Genomic DNA, 19,804 nt, shown 5'->3' with positions numbered 1-19,804 from the left:
TTTTGCAAGTTCGGTTCTTTGTTTGGCTATTGCCATTGTTCAGTTGTACATTTTTGTCTTTCTGAGCTGTTGAGTAATAATCCTGTTTATGCAGACAAATAAGCTCTATCAGCTGTTGAGTAATAATCCTGTTGCCTTCTGCTTGCTTGTAGCCTGGGTTGGTTCTCTCTCTAAATTTTCACTCCCTGAACTACTGTATTTGTATTTGAAATTATTTCTTTGTAATCTGATTTATAAGGAGTAAAATCATACTAGTTTCTTCTAAAACCATATTTTTACCAATTGAGATAATGAGTTCACATCAACTTGCAAAACCCTTACTGTTTGATACATTTAAAAATGTCTGTACTCAGAACCTTCTTAGCTGTATGCTTATTTACAACTATTAATCACCAAAAGGCTTAGTAGTCATTGCTGACAATGATGTATGGTGGTTTCTATGAACCAAACAAATTAAAGGGTTCTCCCAATATAAGGAATCATGTTAGGTAACTCATGAAGTGATCATTAGAATGCCAGAATTGAAAAACTATTATCTTATGAGAAGGCTTCTTACTTCATGTGAGGAAAAAGTTAATGGATTGTATTAGTTGCTTCCCAAGAAACTGGAGATTTGTGGTATCAAAGTCACACTGGATTCTTGTGTCTGTGCAGAAACTTCTCTAATCTCTACTCATCTGTGTGTGGAGTGAGTGTGAGGCTGTGAGCATGAAATTTTGTTTATTTGTTTTTTTTTATTCACTTAAATATCTTTAATTGTTTTCAAATAATATGTCCTAGTTTTTATTTCCCAAATAATATGTCCTATTTTATGCCCATGCTTATTGAAAATGTGCTTCATTCAGTCATAATCCGCTCTTAAACTAATACTTTTGTGATCAACTGATGCAATATCAATCACTTGTGTACAGTAATGCTTCTAATAGCAATGAGCAACATGACATGGAGATCAATTCTGCTCGTGTTGCAGCAGAGGAAGATGTGGCAAAGAACAGCAAGGATCTCTTTGAGCAGTTTGATGGTAAGTGTATGGTTTCATTGCATAGCAAAATTGGTTGCAAAAAAGCAGCAAAATTGTTTTATTATTGGCATTCTGACGTGTGTGTCCATTAGCAATCTGGTTTCAGAACTCTACTCTTTACCATTTTAGCATGTTTCATACCTCCCACCATATTTAACCTGTTCCTGCCACATTGTTTCATTATGCAACTAGTATGTTTTATCACTAGTTAATATATATATTCCAAACTACCATTGTTTCATTATGCATATAACTAGTATTTTTTTTATCACTAATTAATCTCTTTGACAGTTTTAATTACCAATTCATATGTAAACTAATCTTGACTCTAACAACAGCAAGTTGAGAAATCTAGAGAAGGGTCTTCCACAATACAAAGCAGCACCTTTGTTTGATAAGCTTGTGTTTGATAAGGTATGCTTTAAACTTAATCAGTTGTGTTTTCTTTTATCCTTTCTTGGCTTGTGAGAGTGGTTCAAGTTTGGAATCAGTGTATTTCTATCTCTGATTTTTGTTCTTGAGACAGTTACCAGAAACAAAACACAGAATTTCAGAATAGAGATTTTGATATCAGCTTTAAGTTTGACTCATTCTGCACTGAACTTACTCATCTTAACGTCACATAGAGAGTGGTTCATTTTGTGCAGTATTTTATAGTTGTTTTTATCTTAATGGAGTTGTTCTTTCATTTCAGGCTAGAGGCAATGCTTTGGAAAAATGTACTTGGTTCAAGATTCAAGACAGCAGAAGAATATACTTGGTTCAAGTAGGAAGTTGGGACAGACGGGTCAAAGCTCCAACTCCAATGATGTCAAGGTGGGAAACAAAAAACATGCTCCTATGAAGAAGCAGACTCCTGTCAGCATCCAGCCCCAAGATACAATGAAGTTTGCAGACTTTTCGGGATAAAGATGACAAGGTTGACAAATTGCTTACTTCACCAACTCCCAAGGCTTCTGCAAAAGCTCTACCTTCAATGAGTAAATTAGGCTTGAAAAGGATAAATCCAGAACAAAGTGTGAATTTTGACACCAATCCAATTACTCTGAGCTACTCTGAAGTTGTGATATAGGCCATGAAAATAATTTCTTGATTGTGCACCCAGACATTCTGCTGTCTGGAACAAGGGTAGTTATCTTTTGATTTCCTCCTAAATTTACTATGCCATATTATTATTTAGTCAAAATTTATTTGGTGTCTTATAATCTCCAATTAAGTAGCTCTCATGTTACAAGATTTTCCTTCATATAAGAAATTATTGATCCTTATATTCTGGGTCTATCAATTTATTTCCATGTTCAATTTTTTTGGTGTATTTATTTATTTATTTTATATGGCGTATTTAAATCCCTTTCAGTTTTAATTATCTGAGGTGAATTCCCCTATATTCAGAGAAATATTTGTGTGCTTGCTCATATTTGTGTTTATTGCTAACTTCCAGGTTGCTGGCAGTTTTGGTTGCCTTAGGAGAACTGTCTTAGATGAGAGGCTAAAATGCAATGAGTACTCTACTGCAACATTGACTGGAACCTTGCTTCACCAAATTTTTCAGGTCTATAAAATTCATATTGTATCGTTTTTATCTATCTGTTTTCTCATGCTAATGATTAAGTTATAAAGATTCTGGTTCTTTTTTTTCTTCTTCACATTTATATTTCTTCTTTGAGTGATGCTTTTTGGTTCATTGGTGTAGGCTGGGCTCACAGAATACAATTCATCTATTGACTTGGAAGGTTACACAGAAGTGGTATTACTTAGGAACATTGAGAGTCTGTATGCTTGTGGAGGTGTGAATTTGTAGTATTGTGTCTATATATGTATCATGTATTACATTATGCACCTCAAGTGTGGAATATATCAGGAGGAAATTTTATTTGATGTAGTTATTGAGATTTTCCACTCAAATACTTCATGGGGAGTATTAATTCCTCTGCATGTGAACATTGCAGTAAATGAAAGTGATGTTCGGAAAACCTTGATTGATGCTGTCCCGAGAATATTGAGTTGGATTTTACGGTTCACAAATAAGGAGGTATGTCAAAAAAGTGAGTGCTTTCTTTTGAAACTTTCTGCTGCCAAATGTTTCTGACTTAGTATGCCTATGTTCAATGTAAGAGAGTGGTTATGCTATGGTGGTCAAAGGAGGTAGAAGCTAGAAAAGAAGTTTTAAGATATTTTGAAACTGGATTCCCTAAGATGTATTTGGAAGTAAAGTTCATATTGAAGATCCCATTTCATTTTGTATTATTGGATGGATAACAATTAATTACTTGTTGTAAAATGTGTAGCTGTGAATGTAATTGGTTGGATATTATGGCAGAGTATTGAGAATATCTGCAAGTATATTAGCAGAATATTTACTCATTCAAATCTGCAATAATTCTTTTTATATATTAATTTATCTATTTATTTATTTTCTTAGTAAAGTGTTTAATTTCTTTTACTCTTTTTGTTTCTTGGTTAAATGTTGTGACTGATGACATGGAGTTTTGGCAGGAAAATGAAGATCCTAATGTTTGTTTTGGATTTCACAATAGGCCTAACAAAGTTACCATATCTGAGGCAAGCTCTAATCTAACCGATTCGTTTTATCCATTAGGTAATGTCTATAGCTCCTCAATTCCAAATCATGATTACTAAACTTAATACCCTTGTCTAATCTAGTAAATATCATTTAGCACAGACATGCATTGTAAGAGAACTACAAATGGAACATGTCACAGTTATTGCACAATGTGTAAGAATTTATTGGTAATATGTTTATTCATTTTTTAATTGTTTTATTTGTGGTACTTTACTGCTTTAGTTATAACACTGTTTTTACATAGGTTGAATTATTGTGAACTGCAATTGTCTTGGAAATTATTTGACTTTCAAAATTTGAACCTGCTTCTCTTTTTATAATATGTTTATTTGATCTCCTGCAAATGGATTATGATTTTTAATTGAAAATTGTTTGGCTTATGCAGTTTGGATCTTAGAAGAATTGAACAAGTCGCCAGGAGAAAGAATTGATCTTAGAAGAATTGAACAACTTTAACTCAGTTTGGCCTTAATTTTAGACTAGGTTTATGTTTATATTTAGGCAATTCTGATAGTGATTAGCTACAAGACCAGATTGTTTTATACACCTTTAGTGTATGTCACGGTACAGATTTTACAGATTTTCTTTTTTTCAATGGTATTTGTTTTGAATTATAGTTGATGTATCAATTTGTTTGTGTTTTGAATTATATTGACTTGTTTGTTTATAATACTTTTCTTTTAATTTGATAATACGATGAATTTGTTTATTTTTTGAAATAATATAAATATTCAAATACAAATTAGATAAAAATTTGTATTAAATTTATATTTATTTTTTATGAAAACAAGTTTATTTTGCAATGAAAAAATCTAAAAAAAATTATATTTTAATTTACTGACGGATTTACAGACGGATTTTCTGTCTGTAATCAGAGTGTGAGATGATTCTCCAAAGTTCAAATTACAGACGGAAAATCTGTCGAAAAATCCGTCTGTAATTACAGACGAAAAATCCGTCTGAAAATCCGTCTGTAATTACAGACAGAAAATCTGTCGGAAAATCCGTCTATAATTACAGACGAAAAATCCGTCGGAAAATCCGTCTGTAATTACAGACGGAAAATCTGTCGGGAAATCCGTCTATAATTACAGACGGAAAATCCGTCGGAAAGTTCGTTGTCTTCGGAAAATGGATGGAGAATTTACAGAGGGAAAATCCGTCGGTAACTGGTAAAAATTCGTCGGTAATTTTTCGACGGAAAAAAATCCGTCGGTAAATAATTTCCGACGGGGCTTTTACAGAGGGACAAAATCCGTCGGTAATTTCGTCGGTAACCAAAAATCTGTCTGTAATAAAGACTAAATCTGTCTGTAAATCTGTCTGTATTAATTCATTTTCTAGTTGTGAGGTTTGAGATTGTTAGGTATTTAGAGTTTGAGAAACGTTTTGTAAATAATTGAAAAAAGAGTTGAGTTGGTTTGGATCCATTTTCCCGAACAAAAAATAATACCAACAGAACTTTGATTTTGTAAACTTTGAAGAAGATGAAGAAGAGTAGAAGAAAGTGTGAGAATAGAAGTGTATGTAAGTAGTATATATAGAGTAATAAAATATTAATTTATTAATAATAACGGTAACATAGTAACGGCTAGTTTTGCAACGGCTAATTTTAATAATGTGGTTAGCATTTTAAATTTTATAAATAAAAATAACCAACCTAACTAAATTATTTTGCAAGGTGTAAAAATTAGATTTATTTTTTTATATAAATTAATTTAATTAATTATAATTTAATATAAATAATATTCAATATTAATTATGATATAAATAATTAATATAAATTATTAATTATATAAAAATTTAATTATTTAATATAATTAAATATTATAATTATTAATAAATTAATTATGATTTAATTATTTTATTAATTATTATTTAATTAATTCAGATTTTATATAATTATTTATTTTTATAATAACTTGTTAAGTGGTAAGTTATTATTGGTTAATATGAGTCCCCATTTAGAGGACTCTCTCTTCTTAAATTAATCACATGAAAGATAGTAGTGTATGTGTCATTTAATTTGATTCTCTACAGTTATCTTTTTCTATTTATTGATTAAATTTCTATTTTCTATTTTGATGATTTGGTTCCTAAACATATGGTGATTGTTGCTATTATGCAATACATTTCCTAAAATAATTTAGAGTAACTACTTGTAGTTCAAATACTCGTCTTGTGGTCTGAAATCTCTGTTAGTTGTAGTTATTTATTTTATTTTTCTTTGAATTTATCTTTGGTGGTTTTATTTCTAGTTTTTTTTTTTGTCGTCAAATGTTTGGAGAAACTCAGGTTTCTTTTGCCGTGGATGAGACTTTGCTACTTGCTTCACTTTCTATAGCCAAAGCACTTCTTGAGGTATTTGCTTCACTTGCAATCTAGAATTCTATATTCTAGAACCAGCATGCTAGCTTTTCATGCATAGTAAGGCCTCTTTTGGAATGGACCTTATACCCATGATATAATAATTAAATAAAGACAGGAACTTACCTTGCTTGTTCTAAGAAAGTGAAAAAAAAAAAAAAAAAAAGACTTAAATGGGCCAAGTTGAATTTTATATTTGATGTGCTAAGATTATTCAATAATATAAATTTAGAACGGGTTATGTTAATGCAGCCACATACTTCTAATATTTAGGGAGACAAATTTTAATATTAGCTATCAGTTTATATACATACATTGCAACATAAAAATTCATCTCAACTTGCATGAAATGGTGGATTTTTTATTTTAGGCTACTATTGTTAGATCTTACTCTAGTGTAATCTTTTACTAAAAAAAAAAAATAGAGAATGGAGTGGATATAATTTAACATGCTATTTCTAGAAACTTGCACTTTGATTTGATGTGCTGATCTGATTAAATTATTGCTTTTTTTTTTTATATATAATATACTTATTTTAGTTACTTATTAATTTCCTTACTTCAAGTTGGTCATCTTAATTACATTTTTGACCATTTTGTTGATAATATGTCGTACTTGTGTTCCATGGTTTCCTTGGCTTATGATAAGCCTATCATCTCAGGTGAAGATAGAACTATATTCTTCTATTCGAATGTTTTATTCACGCATTAGTTTAACTTCTTTTTTATTGTGTAGACCAATGCCTTTCCCCCGTTTGATCTTAAGTTCATAACTATTATAGAAGAATGCAAAATGGCCTTTTGATTTGTGTTTGTTCGTATTCTTTCTATCCTCAATTAGTAGTAGGAATTTCCAATTGAACAATATATATATATATATATATATATATATATATATATATATAAGTTTTATTATTCTGTGTGGGCCATCAACTTATTAGATGAAGTGGGGTTAGCGTATATATTAAAAGACTTGGTAGTTATAGGGTACAAAGGCCCCCTTCCTTGGTTCTTAGCTCTTGCTACTTGTTTGATTATTCTTTATTTAAATTTTTATCATTGATGTCTGTAGCTTTAAAGTGATTCTGATCTTCTTCCTTGGTGAAGGTTATAATAATCTATTCTTCTTTTGTCCCATCTATTAAAGCCAACTTAGCTTAATAAGTTAAAGGCGGTACCCAAATGAATTTTAGAAAAACTTGTTGAAGCAGATAAGTTTAAGAATGTTATCTAATGCTTACTTGAGCTTACTCAATTTGTTGATGTTAGGTTGAGCCAATTCGCAACTTTTTTGCCGCTCTGTTCTTGGCCAGCATTGGGATGCTTATACATGTCCAATTTCTTTGAAATCATGTCGACATCTTATACGACAAAAAAAAAAAAAAAAAAACAAAACAAACATTGAATACCGTTGAATTTATTAAAAAAATTCTTCGATAATATGTTTATTGTCAGAATAAATTCGATAGTATAAATTTTGTCAGTGATTATTTATTGGCGGATTTTTTCGTCCGCCACTAATTACCGGCAGATTTAGAGGCGAATATTAACTGTTAATTGGCGAAATTCTAGAGATCGTTATTGTCGGATTTATCCCTCGTTAAATCCAACAGTGATCTTAATTTTTTTTAAAAAAATTGTTTAAAAATTCAATATATAATTTTAAACGGTTAAATTCAATAACTTTAAAACTAACAAAATTTAAAATTTTATTATTTTTTATAATAATTTGTCTATAATTTTTCGTTAAAAGTTTACAAATAAGTTCACACATTAAAGTTTAAAAATAAAGAAGAAAAATGATAATTACTCTTGTATGGAAAAAAGTAGCACTATAAGAAAATTACTTCTGATGGTGGCTGCAGAGTGGTGGAAGCGTGGTGGTGACAGGAGGCAATAGTGAAATCTACAGTGATGGAACTAAGGTTTAGTAACATAACAAACAACAAAAAAAAAAATGGACAACAACCTTACTTTGGCATAGTGGACCTCAACCACGGTCATGGCAACGACCTCCGATCGACGGCAATGGACACCAACAGCGGCGGCACGGCGGAGGCTTTCCACGAAGATTCCAGTAGCAGTGATGACAACGATCTCTGACAACAATGTTGCTTATTGGTGGCGACGACAACTCCAGGTGGTGGCGGTGCACCCTTTTTTATTGGACCAGAGGGAGAGAGATGAGAGAGAGAGACGAGAAAGAAAAAGACAAGAGAGAGAGAGAGAAAGAGAGAGAAAGTTTGCAGAAGTGAGGGAGAAGGATTTCACGTTTGAATTTTATTCCAAATTTATGTCGGATTTATTGGCGGAAAAATCCGGCTGTAAAATGTTTGTCATTACCTAAACGATGTGTTTCACTAAATTCTGTTACCGTCAAAATTTTTCGATGGAAATTCTCACTGTAAATTTGGCACTAATAAAATTAATTTTCACGTCTCTATTTACCGTCGGATTTAACGGCAAAATTTTAAATCCAACGATAACTTATTCAAGGGACGAATTTTCATTCATAACCGTCAGAAAATTCGCCACTAAATCTGACAGTATATTCGACTGTACTCAATATTTTTCTTGTAGTGTTATTACTTCTTCTTGTAAGATTTGAAATCCGTAAATACAATTACATCTGCTTGTTGATTACATCATAAGTTTCATTGACGGAGGAACCTTAGGATATTCTACATGTGTAGGTTGGGATGTCTTTGGCACAAATCTTCATCTAGTGGAGGTGATTGCTTCATCATGAAAACATGAAATGTTGGTTTGAGCTTCTTTGTGCTTACGCTTAGGCTTAGGAAGACAATGAAACTTTTTTTTCTATGTAGTTGGAGACAACTTTAGCACTTTTCTCGTGGCTGTGTTATTATCATTTGAAGCATGAATTTTATTATTTTATTGCCTATAAATACTTATATGCAATCGAACTCATCCTTACCGTAGAAAACGTTTATGCAATGTAAGCATACGCAAGAAATAGAAAAATTGGCTTATTAATTTTAGTGTTTAAATATTTTGAGTTTAATTTGTAAAATGGGTGTAGAATATGTAATTGAAGAAAAAAATTTTAATTTAATATTTGTGCATTTAAATATTACTAAAGATTTATTGTAATATTTTTTTATTGTTAACAAAAAAGATCTTTTGTAACATTTTTTTAATGTTAGTAAAAAGATAAATTGTAACATTTATTAGAGTATTGCTATAGAAGATCTATTATAACATTTTTTAAAGTGTTATTAGAAAGACTTATTGTTATATTTTTTAAGTGTTAAATAAAATATCTATTGTAATATTTTTTAAATGTTACATAAAATATCTATTGTAACATTTTTTTAAGTGTTACAAAATATATCTATTGTAATATTTTTCATAATATTACTATAGAAGATCTATTGTAACAATTTTACTAAATGTTATTGAATCACTACAAGATATTATCAGGATAGCGACCGATTCTGGTGGTCACTAAAACCTTGGTTGCTAATTAGAAAATAGCGACCAATTTCGGTCGCTAACCGTTAGCGACTGATTTTTTAACAAGGCCACCAAACTCTCACCAAAGAGTATCGGTCGCTAAATGGTGACGAAAATTTTCGCCACTGAGTAAATCAGTTGCTAAATGGCGACCAACTTTTTGGTCACCAATGAAATCGGTCACTAAACTGGTCGTCGATGCCTGAATTGAAAATCTAAAATTGATCGCTAAATTGGTCACTAATTCCTGAACCAAAAATCTAAATCGGTTGTTGTTCCTGATCTTATGATTATATATTTTATTAATTTCACATTTATCACTATTAAAACTTAATTTTCATAAATAATTATATTTCCACAAAATATAAAAAGAATCAAACATAGATCAATTTTTGAAATAAATACTAAAAACATTCACAATGTCTACATAGAAACATAAAATTTAAAATATTAAAAATTTCTAAATACATCAAATGTATGATCTACAATCTAGACTAAAATATGGTAAAAATAATTCATGAACCACATAACTTTGCTCTATTCATGAACAATCAGTATAGTTCAACAATTTCTGCATTAGTTTTGGCTCTTTGATTTTTTCATTGCTCTTTGAGCTGCAACCAATACAAACCATAATAGAATCTTTAAACAATCTAAAATCTTAATCTAGTAATCTAACATGTTTAGTGTAAGATGTACCCAGTCTCATTGCCACAGACCTTTTCATGATCCTCAGCCTCCTGCATGAGTCAGTGAACAACCTGCATCAACAAAGAATTTGTTTATTATAATTGGATATGATCTTTAAAGAATAACATGTAAAGCAAAAATGCTATCTACAAACCGAAAATTCAACCGCCGAATCAGCCGCCGTGTATATTTATACATACTAATTCACACTTTTTTGGCCAACTAAATAATCGGTCATCAAAATAATCAAACATGCCATAGTAGAATAATTAAACTTGTTTACATTAATATGATAAAGAAAATTTATGAGATACCAAATACGTATTTTTATTATTCTATAAGCAATGACTTGATTGATGGCTAATTTTTTGTATATATGATTTTATATAACAAAAATAGATATAACATACTCCCAAGGAACATCTCCCACAAACATCCAATCTCCATCCTTGTCTTCATAAGTAAGAACATATTTAGAGCCATGGAGAAGATCCTTCAAAAAGCTCTCACTTAATCCATCTTTTCCAGGAAGCCCAGGAGAGTTGCACTGACCTAATTTTTCATTAGAGAAGTTGCAACTCAAATTAAAGAAAATTTTTTTTTATAAAAAAAAAAGAAAAAAAAGAAAAACGTAGTTAAAGAAAATACCAATGGTGAGGTAGCTGAACATCTTCTAAAGAGCTGAAGAAAGTTTCTTATAGTTGCTATAGGTTTTGAGATCAACCTTTCTTAGATAAGGAGCAACATCCATGCTTACCTTCACATACAAACAACCAAATCCTGGTTTCCCTTCAACTTCATCATTGTTCTTTGTCAAATTAGATGTCATGGTGTTCTTTCGAAATGATTGAATTGGTGGCCACCCCACAACTTGTGCCTTGTTGCAAAAAATGAAAATTTTGATATTTCAACAGCCTCTGGATTTGAATTTCCATGCTGCGAAGAACATACACAAACTATATAACACTGAAACACAAAAATTCAACTAACAATCACACTAACTAGTAACTATGAAAAATTCTTTTTCAATCATACTAAGACTAAAAGCTTATCTCAGATTTATTTTATTTTATTTTGATTAATGGAAGTTATCAGAAATACATTCAACACAGTAATTAATATCATAGTAGCATTTTTATTTGGCATTATAATTTTAAATTGTTTGAGAAGAAAACAACATTGTAACAACCAATCAGACTAGTTTCATGAATCATACATCTTTCTGTGCACCAAATATCAAGCTTTCAATCTGAAAGAGAAAAGAGAGGCGATTAATTAATTAATATAAGGGCTTAACATGTTTGAATTCATCATTTGACCTGTATACAGTATCACTTCCAGAACCAACTCTTCCAGAAGGCACAGACGTAAAGAAGGGAGAGTCACCAGAATGCAACCATCAAGGGTACATGTGATGTGTGAGCATCTTGTTCACTTTTTTATTAGGATTTTCTAGTTGTTTTTAGTTAGATTTTTTTAGTTTCACTTGAGTTTAGTGCAAAGATCCCAAGTGGATGCAACCTTGAACTGTTTTGGTATTTTTATGATTTTAGGTGAAATTCGGAGCAATTTGGCAGAGTTTGGAGCAAAAGAGAGAAAAAGCTGGCAGCACCCTCCCTGGGCGCTAAACGCCCAGCTGGCGTTTAAGGCCAACAAGGGACCTCAGTTGTGTACAACTTTGCTCCCTATGGGGTGTTTAACCCCATTACTGGCGTTAAACGCCAGCAAGAAGTCTGAATCACCCCCTCTTTGGCTTCTCAAGTGGATTTAGCAACTATTAGTTATTATATTTTATTTTCTTTTTGTAATTTTTATTTACAAATAATATCTTTTAGTCTTAGGATTTATTATTTTATTTTATTTTCGTATCAAATTAGGTTAGTATAAAAGGGAAAAGATACTTGGTGCGTACGATCCCCACACTTTCGTACAGCAGTACCAGCAAGTGCACTGGGTCGTCCAAGTAATACCTGAGCGAGTCAGGGTCGATCCTACGGAGATTGTGGTTTGAAGCAAGCTATGGTTATCTTGCAGGTCTTAGTCAGGCATATCAGAAGGTTTGATTGTTGGATATGGAATTGTATTAGGACTTTAGAATCAGTAATAGGGATAGGGTTAAGGATTGGAGTTGCTTTGTCTTTCTGAATTAACTCTGGTACTACTTTTAACTATTAAATAATATATATAAAGGCATAAAAAAATCTCTTCTGTTTTTTACTTTTAACTATTATAATTTCTAAAAGTATAAACAAATTATAATTTTTATATTCACAAACATTAAAGTCTTTGAAATTATAAATATCTAATAAACATAATTATAAACCAAATTTTCATCCAAAATGTAATTATAAATATTGTTCCCAAAGCAAAATAAACATAATTATAAATAGTCTCTAAAAAAAAAAACATAATCCAAAACACTCAATTTTCATCTTCATTCTCTTGTAAGTTGGGTTTTGCCAAAAAAATTGTAAAAATACCCCTTGCCAAAAAAATACTAATCCCGGCGCCCGGCGGGGAAGCCCGCCCGCCCTGCCAAAGCCCGCAGTTTAAGCGATGCGGGTTAGGCGGGCTTTTGCTATTTGGCGGTCCCAATTTTCTAGCCTAGCCTGCCTATTTTGGTGGGTTACGCGGGCCGGCTCGGCGGGTTTAAGCCCGTTTGCCATCCCTACCCGTGGTCATTCAATCTGACGGAGGGTGAAGCTCTAGCAGTTCATTCTCTTAGCGATCCTACTCAAAATGCCACAGACAAGGTCGAATCTTCCGGATCAGAGAGTGCTGCTTCTATGGATTCTAGCCTATACCACAGAGACCCTAATCTCCCCAAAAATCGGTTGAATTGGTGTCTCGAGAAGTCCCCAACAAAGTCATGGAGTAGCCGTCTGAGAGATGCATAAACATAACTGTTGGCTCGTGCTTTCTGGCCAAGTATTCACACGAACCCAAGTAGACGCAGGTATTTGTTAGGCATGTTCATCTTAATGTGATGAACATAGCTAATTGGTTAGATCATCCTATTCACCACGATGTAGATTGGATAATACATCTTAGAGATAGATCAAACACAGATTGAAGAAGAAACAATAGTACTTTTATTAATTCATGGGACTTAGCAGGGCTCCTCCCCTCAACCTAGGAGGTTTAGAAACTCATACTGAAGTAAAATACAATGTAAAACGAAAATAATGCTGAATGGTAGTATGTTGTTTGAATGATTATGTAAAATATACTTTAAATACTAAACAGATGACTAGTAAGGATAAAACAGTCTATTTAGTGCTAAAATCTACTTCTGGGGCCCACTTGGTGAGTGTTTGGGCTGAGCTTTGATGAGATCCACGTTCTATGAGGTCTCTTGGGTGTGGAACGCCAGCTAGGGGGTCCTCTTTGGGCGTTTGTACATTGGTCTCTGCTCTTTGGACGCTAGACGCCTGGAAGGAGGCAGGTGGCTGGTGTTGGATGCCAGTTTTGGGCCTTCTAATCCGAAGCAAAGTATAGACTATTATATATTGTTAGAAAACTCTAGAAATCAGCTTTCCATAGCCGTTGAGAGCGCTTCATTTGGGTTTCTATAGCTCCAGATAAGCTCTTCCGAATGCAAGTAGGTCAGATCTAGATAGCATCTGCAGTGCTTTCTCTATCTCTGAATCAAACTTCTGCTCTAGCTCCTCAATTTCAGCCAGAAAATACCTGAAATTATACAAAAACACAAAAACTCATAGTAGAATCCAAAAATGTGAATTTAACACTAAAACCTATAAAAACTGAGTAAAAACTAAATAAAAACTACTAAAAACTATATGAAAGTGATGCCAAAAAGCGTATAAAATATCCGCTCATCATAACACCAAAATTAAACTGTTGCTTGTCCCCAAGCAACTAAAAACATAGTAGGATAAAAGGAAAATTAAGATACATAAAATTTCTATGTTTCAAATGAAGCTTAGTTACATTCAGTTGAGTGGGACTTAGCAGCTTTTTGCTTCTGAATAGTTTTGGCATCTCACTATCTATTGAAACTAAGAGATGTTGGCATCTTTAAGAACCTAGAATCCAGATGATATTATTGACTTTCCTAGTTAAGCTTATGTTGATTCTTGAACACAGCTTTCAGAGTCTTGGCCGTGATCCTAAGCACCTTGTTTTCCAGTATTACCACCGGATTCGATAATGCTACAGACACTTTAACTGGGTGAACCTTTTCAGATTGTGACTCAGCTTTGCTAGAGTCCCCAGATAGAGGTGTCTAGAGTTCTTAAGCACACTCATTTTGCTTTGGACCACGACTTTAACCGCTCAGTCTCAAGCTTTTCACTTGACACCTTCACACCACAAGCACATGGTTAGGGACAGCTTGGTTAGCCGCTTAGGCCAGAATTTTATTCCTTTGGGCCCTCCTATCCATTAAAGCTCAAAGCCTTGGGTCCTTTTACCCTTGCCTTTTGGTTTAAAGGGTTATTGGCTTTTTCAATCTGCCCTTCTTTTCCTGCATTTTTGGGCAGTAATGGATTTTTTTGCTTTTAATTTTTTTTTCACCATTTTTTCTTTCTTTTTTCGCATGAATATTATTTTTTTTCTTTTGCAACATACTATTTCTTTTTCTTTTTTCTGCTTTTTCTTGCTTCAAGAATCAATTTTTTTATTTTTCAGATTATCAATAATACTTTTCCTTTTTCCTTATTCTTTCAAGAGCCAACATTCTAAAATTTCAACTTCAAATATGTACTGTTAAATCATACATTCAGAAAATAAAATCAATGCCACCACATCAAAATAATTAAACTACTCTTATTTTAAACTTGAAATTCATGCATCTCTCAATTCTTTTCAATTAAAATTTTTCTTTTAAGCAAGGTGAGAGATATATGGAACATTTTACAACTTTAAGACATCAAATGCAAATGATCATGCAGTAAAATAAGAGAACAGACAAGATAACATAGAAAATAGAAAAATAATAAAAGGAAAGGGAGTAAAAGAGAACGAATCCACCTGAATGATGGTGGCTAGTGCTCCTCCTTGAGGATACAATGTAGTGCTTGATTATCTCTTCAATGTCACTGCTTTGTCTTTGTTGAAGCAACTGCACAAGTTCATGTGCATACTTTCGAGTATGCTCCATCCTCTTCTTCAATACTTAAGAGTGGTAGAAGTCAAAAAGCAAAGCTTTTACAACACCAAACTTAAGAGTTGTGCTCGTCCTCGAGCAAATATGAATGATGAGGAAGAATAGGATAGAAGAAGGTGGGGTAGGTGGAGCTTCTATGGGACCTATTGGTTCTGAGAGGCTAGGGAATCCAGATTCCCTGCTTCTCTGCATTGGCGTTTGAATGCCCAGGGGATGCTCCCTGGCTGGCGTTCAACGCCAGCAATGCTGCCCATTAGGGGCATAGGACGCCCAGCCAGAGCTCCCTGGCTGGCGTTCAACTTTCATTAACACTCCATCCAGAGTGTTCTGTTTTCACTACTGTGAAAATTCTGTCTCTGTTCTGACTGTCGCATATGATCATGACTCTAAATATAACTGAAAGAAAAACAAAATAAAATAAAAATAAATAATTAATTAATTAAGGTTGGGTTGCCTCCCAACAAGCGCTTCTTTAATGTCATTAGCTTGACGGACAACTCCTTTCAAGGAGGAAGATAGTCATAGAGGAATAAATCCTTACTCCTTACTGGGAGCTTCCTTCCTGTGCTCTCATGGAATAGCCTAATAAGCTCAAGAGACAGGATTTTGTTCACTGCCTGAGGCAGGGTTGGGCTTGCAGCAATATGCTGGTGTCCCTGTTTGTCACTTCCCTCTTCCATGGTGAATACCATGATGAGATAAGTGAACAGTACCATTTTCCATGGTGAAAAGCTCTTAGTAGGGATATTTTTATTTTTCCAACCCCTAGGTATCTTTTTTTGGGGCCTTCCTCCTTTGTGGATAGTGTACATCCCACACCAAACTTACATTTAGTCTTAGGAGGGATTGAATTGGTTCTACCCAAGGGAGGAGGCTTGGATGCTGAATCCTTTATGCAAGTGCCTCCCTTGTCAGGGGGTAATGGTGGGTCAAGAACCTTGAACACCATCCAATCCTTATGTAAGGTAATCCTTATTTCTTGTGCCTCTTGGATTCCCAGCTTCTCCATTACAAAGAGTGGCATGAGACTTATACTTGACCCTAGGTCACACAGAGCATTTTCAAAGGTCATAGTGCCTATGGTGCAAGGAATCAGAAAGCGTCCAAGATCTGGAAGCTTCTGAGGTAGCCTCTGCTGAACCAAAGCATGGAGTTCTTTGGTAAGCAGTGGAGGTTCTTCCTCCAGGGGCATTGTACTAAATAACTTGGCATTCAGCTTCATAAGAGCTCCTAGGTACCGAGCAATTTGCTCTTCTCTGGTGTCTTCATCCTCATCCAAAGATGAGTAGTCATCAGAACCAATGCACTGCAGAAGTGCATGCAAAGGAACCTCAATGGTCTTTATGGTTTTCTTTGGGTCTGAGATAGAGGGTTCTTGAGTGGGGTTTAAGCACTTAAAGGGTGTGCTTTTACTAGCGTTCAATGCCAGCTCTGATAGCTCTTTGGGCGTTGAACGCCCTTACTATCTACCGTTACTAGCATTAAACGCCAATTTCTCTAGCATTTGGGCGTTGAACTCCCAACAGGGATGTCGTTGCTGGCATTCAACGCCAGCTTCCCTGGGTGTGTGGGCAATGAACACCCAGTGAGGGGTTTCTCACTAGCGTTCAGTGCTAGAAAGCCTGGGTGTTTGGGAGTTGAACGCCCAGCCAATGCTCCCTGTCTGGAATTCAACGCCAGCTCTGCTACCAGGATGGGCGTTGAACACCGAGTGAGGCGTTCAGCACCAGGCTTGCTGCCAGGTTGGGCGTTGAACGCCAAGTGAGATCTTTCTCATTGGCATTCAATGCCTTCCCAGTCTCTCCAGATTGGGCCTCTGCCTCAGTGGAAGGTATCAGATTTAAACTTAAGCCAAGATCATACAGGGCTTTGTCAAAAATGATCTTTCCAGTAGTCCATAGGATCTGAAAGGTCCTTGGATCTGGCATCTTCCTTGGCAGCTCATGCTGAATTAGGATACTGTACTTCTCAGTAAGTATCTCTATTTCATCTCCCTTTAGGTCCTTCTTTTCAAATTCCTCTGTAAAAGAGATATTGACTTGCAGCCTCTTAAGTGTTGCTGGGAAATGAGCCAACTACCCATCTGCCAGTTCTTTCTGCATGCCTAGGAAAGATGGCTCTTGAGGCTCTTTCACCTTTGTAAGGGCGTGCTCTATGGGAGTCACAGGCTTCTCTTGCACACCCAGAGAAGATTCAACTCGAGTTCCTTCTCCTCTGTAGGGGCGTTCTCAATGGAATTCTCAGGATCCTTCTAGTCCGTGATTGCCTTAAGTCCCTCAGTAGCATGCTCCTGAGGTTCGGTCTCCTCGGTACTAATAAGGGCCAGACACTCTTCTCTTGGATTCACTTCTGTGGCTCTGTGAAGAGTGTTAGGGTGTTTTTGCAACTTCTAAGGAAGGTTCCTCTGAATGACTGCATTGCACTCCTTAGTAAGAGCTATTGTCTCTATTTCCCTCCAATCCCTCTTGTTGTTCAGTATTTTCTTCATGAACTTAGCGTATGAAGGCATTTATTCAAGAGCCTCTGCAAAGGAGATTTTGATCTCCAACTTCTTAAAAGCTTCTGAGAATTTGGCCAATTGCCTATCCTTTTCTGCTTTCTGGAGTCGTTGAGGGTATGGTAACTTGGCCTTGTACTCATCAATCTTGGTTGATGAAGGCCGAGTACCTTGTGTATTGGAAGGGGGGTTACTAGCTTGCTTAGGAGAGCTATTATCAATACGTGACTGGCCTCCCTTGCTTGGGCGTTCAACGCCCATGCTGCTGCCCCCTAGGCGTTTGAACACCCAATCTCTACCCTTTTCTAGTGTTCAATGACAAGAGAGATACCTCTCTGGGCGTTTGAACACCCAGTCTCTGCCCTTTCCTGGCGTTCAACGCCAAGAGGGATACCTCTCTGGGTGTTTAAACACCCAGAGTCATCGTGTGCAGAGACCTGGTTATCCTCTATGGGCTTTTCGTTCTTATTGTACTGAGGTTGGATGCTTAAGATTTTCCCACTCCTCAGTTGAATAGCCTGGCATTCATCTGTTATTTGCTTAGATAACTACTGCCTTGTTTGACTCAACTAGGCTTCCACATTCCTGTTAGAAGCCTGAGTTTCTTGTAGAGCCTCTTGCAGTTCCAGTAGTTATTGGGCAAGGGCTTGCAGTTGCTGAATCAATGGGCCATCCTGCTCTGGAGGGTTAGGTTCAGCAGCTACTGCCTTAACCTCTCCTTTTGTAGAGGCCTCAGGAGATGAGTACAGATGCTGATCAGAGGCAACTGTCTCAATAAGCTCATGAGCCTCTCCAATGGTCTATCTCATATGTATGGAACCACCAGCAGAGTAGTCCAAAGACATTCTAGCCGTGTCTGAAAGCCCATAGTAGAAGATGTCTAACTGTACACGTTCTGAAAAAATTTCAGTGGGACATTTTCTTAGCATCTTCCTATACCTCTCTCAGGCATCATAAAGAGATTCATTGTCTCCTTGTTTGAAGCCTTGGATGTCCAGCCTCAGTTGGGTCATTGATGAGCGGATATTTTATACGCTTTTTGGCATCACCTTCATATAGTTTTTAGTAGTTTTTATTTAGTTTTTATTAAGTTTTTATAGGTTTTAGTGTGATGAGCGGATAATTTATACGCTTTTTGGCATTGTTTTTAGTATGATTTTAGTATATTTTAGTTAGTTTTTATTAGTTTTTTTAAATAAAAATCACAAATCTGGATTTTACTATGAGTTTGTGTGTTTTTCTATGATTTCAGGTATTTTCTGGCTGAAATTGAGGGACCTGAGCAAAAATCTAATTCAGAGGCTGAAAAAGGACTGCAGGTGCTGTTGGATTCTGACCTCCCTGCACTCGAAGTGGATTTTCTGGAGCTACAAAAGCCCAATTGGCGCGCTCTTAATTGCGTTGAAAAGTAGACATCTTGAGCTTTTCAGAAATATATAATAGTCCATACTTTGCCCAAGATTTGATGGCCCAAACCGGCGTTCCAAGTCAGCTTAAGAATTCTAGTGTCAAAACGCCAGAACTGGCATAAAAGCTGGAGTTAAACGCCCAAACTGGCACAAAAGCTAGTGTTTAACTCCAAAAAAAAGTCTCTACACATGAAAGCTTCAATGCTCAGCCCAAGAACACACCAAGTGGGCTCGGAAGAAGATTTCTGCATTAATTACCTATTTTTGTAACCCTAGGCTACTAGTTTTCTATAAATAGGACCTTTTGCTATTGTATTTGAAGACTTGGATACACTTGATCAGATTTTGATAGACCTTTTCATGTTTGGGGGCTGGCCTCATGGCCATGCCTAGTCCCTTTCGTTCTTATGTATTTTCAACGGTGGAGTTTCTACACACCATAGATTAAGGTGTGGAGCTCTGCTGTTCTTCATGAATTAATGCAAAGTACTATTATTTTTCTATTCAACTCAAGTCTATTTCTTCTCCAAGATATTCATTCGCACTTAAGAACATGATGAATGTGATGATTATATGACACTCATCACCATTCTCACCTATGAACGCGTGCCTGACAACCACTTCCGTTCTA

The 19,804-nt window shown here is 34.9% G+C and overlaps 1 long non-coding RNA gene and 1 pseudogene across 1 annotated transcript; one reads left to right on the top strand and one right to left on the bottom strand.

The window, feature by feature from the left end:
* Window positions 1-2,746: 2,746 nt before the first annotated feature.
* LOC112740442 (uncharacterized) lies at window positions 2,747-3,589 on the top strand. The gene is made up of 3 exons (XR_003171164.2): window positions 2,747-2,808; window positions 2,971-3,053; window positions 3,518-3,589. It is a non-coding gene; the product is annotated as an uncharacterized lncRNA (long non-coding RNA).
* Window positions 3,590-10,025: 6,436 nt separating this feature from the next.
* LOC112740441 (auxin-responsive protein IAA8-like) lies at window positions 10,026-11,002 on the bottom strand (annotated as a pseudogene).
* Between the last annotated feature and the right edge of the window lie 8,802 nt (window positions 11,003-19,804).

Source organism: Arachis hypogaea, chromosome 14 (assembly GCF_003086295.3).
Source record: "Arachis hypogaea cultivar Tifrunner chromosome 14, arahy.Tifrunner.gnm2.J5K5, whole genome shotgun sequence".
NCBI classification, from domain to species: Eukaryota; Viridiplantae; Streptophyta; class Magnoliopsida; order Fabales; family Fabaceae; genus Arachis; species Arachis hypogaea.
Note: the sequence above shows the minus strand (reverse complement) of the source record. Positions and strands in the feature narration are given on the sequence as shown.